Here is an 11608-nt window from a genome sequence, read left to right on the forward strand (position 1 = left end):
AAAACTACGATATAACACATATGGAATCATGAGGTAGCCAAAAAAGTGTTAAACAAATTAAAATATATTTTATATTTGAGATTCCTCAAATAGCCACCCTTTGCCTCGTGACAGCATTGCACACTCTTGCCATTCTCTCAACCAGCTTCATAAAGTAGTCACCTGGAATGCATTTCGATTAACAGGTGTGTATTACGTTTTACGGAAGACACAGATGCAGACAGTGTCGACGTAACAAAAGTTTATTACTAGAACAGGGGGCAGGCAAAATGACAGGTCAGGGGCAGGCAGAGGTCAGTAATCCAGATCAGAGTCCAAAAGGTACAGAACAGCAGGCAGTCTCAGGGTCATGGCAAGCAGAGGTCAATAATCCAGTGTGGTGGGGCAAGGTTCAGGACGGCAGGCAGGGTCAGGGCAGGTAGAATGGTCAACCCCGTGAAAACGGGAACTATAGAAAAGACAGACACAAGGCTAAAACCGCTGGTAGGTTTGACGAACAAAACAAACTGGCAACAGATAAGCAGAGAACACAGGTATAAATACACAGGGGATTATGAGGGGAGATGAGAGACACCTGGAGGGGGGTGGAGACAAGCACAAAGACAGGTGAAACAGATCAGGGTGTGACAGTGTGCCTTGTTAAAAGTTAATTTGGTACGTGGGGGGGATCTACAGACGATAGCCCTATTTGGTTAAAGACCAAGTCCATATTATTTCAAGAACTTTGAATGTTTCTTAAAGTGCAGTTGCAAAAACCATCAATAGATATGATGAAACTGGCTCTCATGAGGACCACAACAGGAATGGAAGACCCAGAGTTTTCTCTGTTGCATAGGATAAGTTCATTAGAGTTACCAGCCTCAGAAATTGCAGCCCAAATAAATGCTTCACAGAGTTCAATTAACAGACACATCTCAACATGAACTGTTCAGTGGAGACTGTGTGAATCAGGCATTCATGGTCAAATAGCTGCAAAGAAACTGCTACTAAATGACACCAATAAGAAAAGGATACTTGGGCCAAGAAACACGAGCAATGGACATTAGACCAGTGGATATCTGTTCTTTGGTCTGGAGTCCTAATTGGAGATTTTTGGTTCCAACCAGCCGTGACTTTGTGGCTAAATGGATGATCTCAGCATGTGTAGTTCCCACCGTAAAGCATGGGGGAGGAGGTGTTATGGTGTGGGGGTGCTTTGCTGGTGACACTGTCACTGTTTGGGCTATTTTCCTAAGAAGGAGAGTGCTGGAGTGCTGTATCAGATGACCTGGCCTCCACAATCACCCGATATCAACCCAATTGAGACGGTTTGGGATGAGTCGGACCGCAGAGTGAGGAGAAGCAGCCAACAAGTGCTCAGCATATGTGGGAACTCCGTCAAGTCTGTTGGAAAGCATTCCAGGTGAAGCTGGTTGAGAGAATGCCAAGAGTGTGCAAAGCTGCCATTAGGCAAAGGGTGGCTATTTGAAGAATCTCAAATAGAAAATATTTGTTTAACACTTTTTTGGTTGCTACATGATTCCATATGTGTCATTTCATAGATTTGATGTCTTCACTATTATTCTACAATGTAGAAAATAGTAAAATAAATAAAAACCATTGAATGAGTAGGTGTTCTAAAACTTTTGACTGGTAGTTTTTATGTTTTATTGTCAAAGACCTGGTGGTGTAGCAGGACATGTAGGTTACTAGCAACCAAAAGGTTATAAGTTCAAATCACAGTTAAGGCTGAATCCCATGTCTGGTCACAGTATGAAATGAGACAAGATTCTTTACATTCATTTAAATCCAAATAGAGTAGCATACTGTCATTTTATTGAAATTACACCTTCAAGTTGTTGTGTATACTTTAGGCAAAGTGCAAAAATAAATGCTTGGCAATGTGTACAGCCAACAACAGTTAGGTCTTCTGACCTGGTTGCGCAGCAGGAACTTTAGGTAGCTAGCAACCAAGAGGTTGTGAGTTAAAATTACAAGGCAGGTTGAGTACCAAGTACTCAGCGTACAGCAGCATACTTTTCTTTAACATTAGAACCTTCATTTCGCTGTAAAAATAGAGAAACTTGTAGATTTACTGTATTTTCACCATAACTATACTAAACCCTCCAGGGGACAATGACACAACGTTCAATGAATGTCCTAAATAAGTATCTTGGGGACATCTCTGGACAAAGAGGAACAACACAAATCCTCCAGGTGACAACGACTGTTAAATTGAATTAATGTCAATTGTGCCTTTCAAATTAAAATATTTATTTATTTTATCACATGAATTGTAATGTGTTTTTATTTCCCCGTAAGGAAACCCACTACTCAAGCAACATTATGGACTAAACGTTCAAATCCTGTTTCCTGTGTGTTTGTTGGTGTGTGTGTGTGTGTGTGTGTGTATATATGTTCTCTGTAGGGTTTACATGGTAGCCATTTCTGCAGTGATCCGTGCAGACTCAGAGGTCAAACTTTGTGCCAGCCTTCTGCAGCCCAACGAGACCCTGGTCATGACCATGTATATGTCAGATCGCCAATGAACTGAACAAAACACTTCTCCAGGAGAGTTCTGACCAAGAGTTTCACCGCTGCTTTCAGTTTCAGGTCAGCTCAGCACTGGTCGACATCCAGAACCATTCAATAAGAGTGTACTGTAGTTCTCTGCTTTGTGATGCATCTCTTCATTTTTTAGTTCTTACCAACTGAGCCGCACGGGACCATGTGTTATTGCTTCATTGTCTTGCTGATAAGCCCCTCGTGTGGAGAGAGATGAAGTACAAAACTTTAAGGTGAAGGTTTGAGGTGAAACATTTCTATTGACAGAGGAGAGAATGGTCATGATTAAATCCTACAGTCTGATGACATTCATCCAAACAGATAAACCAATCTACAACCCAGGGCACACAAGTAATTTTACACAGAGCCAGTACACAATTAGTCTGCTTGCTAAGAAACAGGACAATCAGGTGGTATCATGTTTCTATGATGGTTTTCTCTTTCATCACATGTTGCTCCTAAGAGACACCTGCAACAGCACCATCATAAAGATAAATTCCACTGTGGTTCACTGAGGATATGTACACTGGAGATTGAACCAACATACCACATGTTGTAAAGTGTTCCTCTCCTGGACATTATCATTGGGCCTTAGTACCAACAGTGTAAAATATTATCCAGAGTAGCTATCAAATGTTTGTCCTCCACAATTCTGTTAACTTTCCCTAAAAATCCCTGCTTTTCCAGAAATCCCAGTTGAACAATTCCTGGTATCTGGAAATCCTTCAAAATGATGCTTCTAAAGCTCTCATTGAGTGCTTGTCTTTGACTTTTCTTTGTCTTTTTACAGTGCAGTTTAGAGTCATCACCTTGGATACCAGTTTTAGCCCTGTCAATCAGCTGGTGAGTGTTGAAAATGTGAAACATTGAATATCGAAAACAATGACTTATTTGGTCTTCCTTTAGAACGGTTTCTCCACTATTTCAAACGAAAAGACAGATACAGAGGAATCACAAGGATCACAACATCATAATACTGTGACGGGTTGGGGTTAATGCCCTGCGATAGACTAGCGTCCTGTCCAGGCTGCCTCAAGCTACAGAAACAGGAGATGAGCTCCTGCCCCATAGACAAGGACAAGGATTATTATGTACAATATACGGTATACGGTAAAATCGTATTTTAAACTAGCTAACACATGTCATAAACATCTCATTTGTACTTCATGAACAATAAGGCTTTGGAAATGGGAAATGTTTCGAACAACTATTGGGCAAAGTTAGCCTGTTTGTGTAGCCTGTGTATGATAAGGCTACACAAACAGTTGAGACACATCACTCAGAGCAAACATACTGTACATGTCTGCGTGGGTGGATTTCAAGGTCCTCAAACATTCACCACAAGTCACAGTGTTTTCCACTCATATAGGTCAGATTGGAATGTAGAGGATTTTTTTTGTTGCTATTCAGTGGAGTGAATGTGTGGTCCAAGTCTGGGTTTAAGGGTCTCTTTTCCAAGTTTAAAAGGCTAAACATTCAACATTGGCAATGCCGTCAATCTAGCATGACTTCTGCCGCTTTCAAAATAACTGGAAACTCGGAACTGGGAAATGTCCAACTTCAGTAAGTTCAAGACAAATGTGAACTCTGCAAAACATGCACTCTGACTGGGAAAATACATTTTGAACTGTCATCCAACTCAGAATGCCAAGTCGGGAACTTGGGCCTCTATCTAAAGCTCCGACCTGAAGATCACTAACTGTCACGCCCTGGTTGAAGTATATTGTGTTTGTCTGCATTTAGTTGGTCAGGCCAGGGTGTGACATGGGTTTTTGTGGTGTGTTTTGTCTTGGGGGTGTATAGCATAGTCTATGGCTGCCTGAGGCGGTTCTCAATCAGAGTCAGGTGATTATCGTTGTCTCTGATTGGGAACCATATTTAGGCAGCCATATTCTTTGAGTATTTCGTGGGTGATTGTTCCTGTCTCTGTGTTTGTTGTCACCAGATAGGCTGTATAGGTTTTCACGTTCCGTTTGTTGTTTTTGTATAGTTCGTTTTTTCATTCCTCATTAAACATGTCTCAAAAATACCACGCTGCATTTTGGTCCGCTTCTCCTTCAACAGACGAACGCCGTTACACTAACGTCATGGTTCAACCATATTTTTTCCAAGTTTTCCAATATGCCAGGGAGATATGTATACTGTGGCAAAGAAAGTAATACTTGGTGTATGTTGTGTAGTAAGCTGTTAGTAACCCATGTGCCTCACCCTACAGATTTAGTCCCTTTTCCCCTCTTAACTTAGCCTACTGTTCTGACTTGGTGGTGCACATGTAGCCTATAGTCTGATTCAGAAAAAAGTCATCATTAAATATTGTAAGAGCTTTCATTGTCTGCCTTTATTTATCCTACAATTCTGATTTGGTGTACAGGGAGAATACTGTAAGAACGGCCCATGTTCTGAAATCTATCGCTGTACATTTCAAAAGTGCTAAACAAGTAGTTATATTGACTATGTCCATCCTAGCTCGCTCATTATGGTTTTAATCGAAATTACAGGATGGTCTCTTATTCACTCATCGTCCCTTTATGCCATAGTGTGTAATTGTCAGTATAAATCATATTTCTTAAAGCAAGTCAGCCATATCAGCTGTTTTTGAAGCAGTAAATGAGGCTAAATTAACTGTTTATCTGCCAGAAAAGGCTCCGCTGATAGCCAGGTGTAGCAGTGCTAAGATGTTGGGACTACTATTGGGACTCAACTGTTGGGACAGCTTTATTTAGGCTCTAACAGTTTCTGGGCACCATTTGTCAACGTTATAGTCCAAATAATGTACTGTTTAGTGTTGTGTAGTGGCTTTGCTGGCATGCAATTATAATGTTTTTTGCCCCACCAAGATGTACATGCTAAAATCGTCATTGTAAAAGGAACAAAGATTAGGCCCACTGCTGCAGAGAACTCATTCTGACAATATTCCTCAAGTGGATGACTTTGTACATGTTAATGAACACAATGACCTCCCTCTCACGAGAACACATCAAAGCTTGCTCTACCATGGGATTGATGTTGCATCAAGCTCCCACCCTGCTACGGCCTGTGGTATTCATGTCACTATGGAAGATCCTCTCCTGAATGCACTACCTACCCCAACAAACAGTTCAGCTGACCGCCTGGGGCATACAGTGGGGCAAAAAAGTATTTAGTCAACCACCAATTGTGCAAGTTCTCCCACTTAAAAAGATGAGAGAGGCCTGTAATTTTCATCATAGGTACACTTCAACTATGACAGACAAAATGAGAAAAAAAAATCCAGAAAATCACATTGTAGGATTTTTTATGAATTTATTTGCAAATTATGGTGGAAATTAAGTATTTGCTCAATAACAAAAGTCATAGTTGAAGTGTACCTATGGTGAAAATTACAGGCCTCTCTCATCTTTTTAAGTGGGAGAACTTGCACAATTGGTGGCTGACTAAATACTTTTTTGCCCCACTGTATAATATGCTTATTTGGATAATAAACGAATTTCCCACACAAATACTGCGGCGGCATAGCTCAGTGGTTACTTTCGACACGTTCTATGGAACGTCTGTGTGAGCATTTGAAATGAGATCTGCGTATAAAATGTTTGCAAATATGTTATTAGCATCTTCTGGGATATCTAGCTAGCACCAATGCAACCAGCCTGAAAACAATAACCAGTGAAAACTGCAGTCATTTTCAATATTTTTAGCAATGATTTAGGAATCCATGCGAGTAAGTATTAGCTAGGTAGCCATTTGTTGTTCTCCTATTGAAATAACTAGCTTGCCAGCTACGTAACCCTGTTGCCCAAAACTAACGTTATAAGCAACCAGCTAGCTTCATCTGGCTAGTATCGCTTGACCAGAAAGAGGTTATGTGTTGTGAAGTTAGCCACTATAAGGACTAACCACAATAGTGGAATTTGCGTTTCGCCTATAATAAAAGTCCTTGTTTGAACGGGATGCAGAAGGTTACAATTGGTTACAATCATGCCATACTTAGACTAGATCATGTTAAACAAGGTTGGAATGTGGAGCAATGAAGTGGTGTATCAGTCTACTCGGTGACACCTACAGAACACAACTGTGAAGAGTTTATGCAAATATAGGCGTCTTAGCCGTTATTGCTGGACTTTGGCTGTGGGAAATCACCTCCCAGTCAGCCTTACCCAAAGTCCTCAACGTTATCAGGCTCCAAAACATACACGCAGTATTGTTTTTCCTCTGGAAAAATGTTCAATACACATAGTAGGTTGACTGGTACAATAAATGTGGCTCAATTAACAGTGGTGTCAGAGTCCCGCAATAAGAGCTACGAAACTAATGTTCTCTGTGTGTAGACTGATACCCCATGTCATTGATCCACAATCCATAGGTAAGGCTGTATAGTGAAATAAGTATGCCCCCAATGCAATTCAAAAGTCTAATACATCCAGAGTGATTTCAAAAGATTTTTGTCAAAATAACAAATGGTTTTTTGTTGAATTCATATAAGAACATTCCAACCTCGTTTAGCATGATTTATTCCATTATGGCATGATTCCACTATTTGTAATCAAACATCACTATTTGACCTGTCAAATAAGCTTGTTGACCAATATGACTGCAGTCACATAATAATTTAACGCGTTCATTCATTTTTTTCCTTAGTTATTACACATTGATTACACTATCACTAGTATTTAATATGTCACAACGATTCGTCGATAGGTATGCAATGATGCTGGTACAGTTGTCTAGCGCACCTACAGTGGTGGTCATTTAAAAAAAAGCTAGCTAGCTGATGGATGCAAACAATGTTCTTCCCAAAAAACATAGCAAAACGACATAATCTGTTTCAGTAGCTATAGTTAGCTAGCTAACTATATAGCTTGGTGTCATCATCTAACATAACCCCAAAACCCATCTATGTGAAGCTAGCCATAATAAGGATTAGACACAATAATGGACTTTGCGGTTAACCTTCAAAATAAAAGTATGACATTGACAGTAATGCATACAAATTGTAGAATTATGCCGTAATTGAATAGATCATTCTAAACGAGGTTGGAATGTTGTTATATAAAATCAACAAAAAGACAATAATTTGTTAATTTGACAAATCTGTTGAAATCATACTGGATGTGTTAAAACCTTAGAATTGCATTGGGGGCACACTTAATTCACTGTATTCCAACCTTGTTTAACGTCTAGTCTAACTAAATATGGCAACCGCAAATTCCACTGTTGTGACTAATCCGTATTGTTTCTAGCTTCTCGACACATGACCAGGTCCGGTCGAGCCTCACTAGCAAGGGTAAAACTAACTGGCTGCTTGTAGCGTTAGCTTTGTGCAATATGGTTAAGTAGCTGGCTAGCTATTTATTTTCATGAACTGATGCTCAGTTTCAATAGGCGAATAACAAGTGGCTGCCTTGGATTCCTAAATAATTGTTAAGAATAATGAAAATGACTGCAGTTTCTACTGGTCATTGTTTTCAGGCTAGTGCTAGCTAGGCACTGTTAGAGTTGCGTAAATTCAAATCTGGTATCAGGATAAATATAACAATGAGTCACCGATTGTATACTATGTATTTTTTATTAGCTAAGTAATAAATGGCAAATGCAACTTTCATATATACGGGCTCACTGTAATACCACGCAGGGCAGAACAGAGAACTGACAGGATGTATGTAAACAGTATTCTTTATACTGTGATAGACATAGTTCCAACACGTCTGTTGGCCTATCACAGTAGAGACTGGGCGTGGTTTACACTTGCTCAGCCTATTGCAGGCGCTCAGGCGGGTCCCCGCCTCTTGGCGCTTCTTGGAGTTCTCCCTCCTCGATGTATAGATTCTTACTGTTCTGGTATCGCAGCCTAGTTAGAACAGTTGTTCAGTTCCTGCTATTGTGTTGTTCAGTATTTTTCCATCTCAGTTAAACCTCGTGATGACCACCCCTCCCCATCACAACTTTTGTAAGATACAGCAAGTCACACCATGTGCTCAATATTGTTACATACAAACACAAGGACAAAGCATCTGCTGGGCTGTTATCTACAGTTTTGCAAAATCCAGGTCACACCATGTTACTCAGTTCTTGTCACACACAAACAGGCAAGTAGCAAGCAGTTGTTTAATCTCATAATGATGCTCCAGTGCACAAATGCAGACACCTCACACAACCAACATCAGATGATATTTAATCATATATATACACTAATAGCTATAATGTAAAACACAGGATCCAACAATCCCCCTGTTGACACCCGCCAGGGTGTCACTCATTATCCTTATTTCAGCGGTCCCAGCATAGTAATGTGTTAATAGCATTTCATGAAAATAACAAAACGTTTATTATTAATAAAACATAATAATTATTATTTTTATTATTTTATTTTTACAGAAAAACTGAAAATAAAAATCAACCAACAAAAAATAAAAATCAAGTGATCTATGCTTATGTCTCCCCCTTTTGACAAAAACAGGATAAGACTTTATTGTTTATTGACATGTAAGATGTAGGATAAAACTTTGGTCATGGAAAACAGAGTAAAGCATTATTATAAACCATCTGGTCCTCTCAGCTACTCCTATCCTGCACCAGGTGGGCACCATGCCACCCAGGAACTCCGAACTTTCGCAACAGGGAGAACAAGCATACTGGAAAGAAAACCTATCATAAAAAAAAGCAAAACAAGGAACTGTGGTGGTGTAATATTTATTCTACTACCTCACCCACAGCATACCATGGGTCATCCTCAGTCAGTCTCATCCTCCCCTGAAAGCATGCTTCAGTATTTTATTTTTATTTTTTTAGCTTTATTTTACTAGGCAAGTTAGTTAAGAACAAATTCTTATTTTCAATGACAGTCTAGGAACAGTGGGTTAACTGCCTGTTCGGGGGCAGAACGACAGATTTTGTACCTTGTCAGCTCGGGGATCTGAACTTGCAACCTTTCGGTACTAGTCCAATGCTCTAACCATTTACATTACATTTACATTTAAGTCATTTAGCAGACGCTCTTATCCAGAGCGACTTACAAATTGGTGAATTCACCTTCTGACATCCAGTGGAACAGCCACTTTACAATAGTGTATCTAAATCATTAAGGGGGGTGGGGGTGGTGAGAAGGATTACTTATCTTATCCTAGGTATTCCTTGAAGAGGTGGGGTTTCAGGTGTCTCCGGAAGGTGGTGATTGACTCCGCTGTCCTGGCGTCGTGAGGGAGTTTGTTCCACCATTGGGGGCCAGAGCAGCGAACAGTTTTGACTGGGCTGAGCGGGAACTGTACTTCCTCAATGGTAGGGAGGCGAGCAGGCCAGAGGTGGATGAACGCAGTGCCCTTGCTTGGGTGTAGGGCCTGATCAGAGCCTGGAGGTACTGCGGTGCCGTTCCCCTCACAGCTCCGTAGGCAAGCACCATGGTCTTGTAGCGGATGCGAGCTTCAACTGGAAGCCAGTGGAGAGAGCGGAGGAGCGGGGTGACGTGAGAGAACTTGGGAAGGTTGAACACCAGACGGGCTGCGGCGTTCTGGATGAGTTGTAGGGGTTTAATGGCACAGGCAGGGAGCCCAGCCAACAGCGAGTTGCAGTAATCCAGACGGGAGATGACAAGTGCCTGGATTAGGACCTGCGCCGCTTCCTGTGTGAGGCAGGGTCGTACTCTGCGGATGTTGTAGAGCATGAACCTACAGGAACGGGCCACCGCCATGATGTTGGTTGAGAACGACAGGGTGTTGTCCAGGATCACGCCAAGGTTCTTAGCGCTCTGGGAGGAGGACACAATGGAGTTGTCAACCGTGATGGCGAGATCATGGAACGGGCAGTCCTTCCCCGGGAGGAAGAGCAGCTCCGTCTTGCCGAGGTTCAGCTTGAGGTGGTGATCCGTCATCCACACTGATATGTCTGCCAGACATGCAGAGATGCGATTCGCCACCTGGTCATCAGAAGGGGGAAAGGAGAAGATTAATTGTGTGTCGTCTGCATAGCAATGATAGGAGAGACCATGTGAGGTTATGACAGAGCCAAGTGACTTGGTGTATAGCGAGAATAGGAGAGGGCCTAGAACAGAGCCCTGGGGGACACCAGTGGTGAGAGCGCGTGGCGAGGAGACAGATTCTCGCCACGCCACCTGGTAGGAGCGACCTGTCAGGTAGGACGCAATCCAAGCGTGGGCCGCGCCGGAGATGCCCAACTCGGAGAGGGTGGAGAGGAGGATCTGATGGTTCACAGTATCGAAGGCAGCCGATAGGTCTAGAAGGATGAGAGCAGAGGAGAGAGAGTTAGCTTTAGCAGTGCGGAGCGCCTCCGTGATACAGAGAAGAGCAGTCTCAGTTGAATGACTAGTCTTGAAACCTGACTGATTTGGATCAAGAAGGTCATTCTGAGAGAGATAGTGGGAGAGCTGGCCAAGGACGGCACGTTCAAGAGTTTTGGAGAGAAAAGAAAGAAGGGATACTGGTCTGTAGTTGTTGACATCGGAGGGATCGAGTGTAGGTTTTTTCAGAAGGGGTGCAACTCTCGCTCTCTTGAAGACGGAAGGGACGTAGCCAGCGGTCAGGGATGAGTTGATGAGCGAGGTGAGGTAAGGGAGAAGGTCCCCGGAAATGGTCTGGAGAAGAGAGGAGGGCATAGGGTCAAGCGGGCAGGTTGTTGGGCGGCCGGCCGTCACAAGAAGCGAGATTTCATCTGGAGAGAGAGGGGAGAAAGAGGTCAGAGCACAGGGTAGGGCAGTGTGAGCAGAACCAGCGGTGTCGTTTGACTTAGCAAACGAGGATCGGATGTCGTCGACCTTCTTTTCAAAATGGTTGACGAAGTCATCTGCAGAGAGGGAGGAGGGGGGGAGGGGGAGGAGGATTCAGGAGGGAGGAGAAGGTGGCAAAGAGCTTCCTAGGGTTAGAGGCAGATGCTTGGAATTTAGAGTGGTAGAAAGTGGCTTTAGCAGCAGAGACAGAGGAGGAAAATGTAGAGAGGAGGGAGTGAAAGGATGCCAGGTCCGCAGGGAGGCGAGTTTTCCTCCATTTCCGCTCGGCTGCCCGGAGCTCTGTTCTGTGAGCTCGCAATGAGTCATCGAGCCACGGAGCGGGAGGGGAGGACCGAGCCGGCCTGGAGGATA

The sequence above is a fragment of the Oncorhynchus masou genome, chromosome 13 (assembly GCF_036934945.1).
Source record: "Oncorhynchus masou masou isolate Uvic2021 chromosome 13, UVic_Omas_1.1, whole genome shotgun sequence".
Taxonomy (NCBI): Eukaryota; Metazoa; Chordata; class Actinopteri; order Salmoniformes; family Salmonidae; genus Oncorhynchus; species Oncorhynchus masou.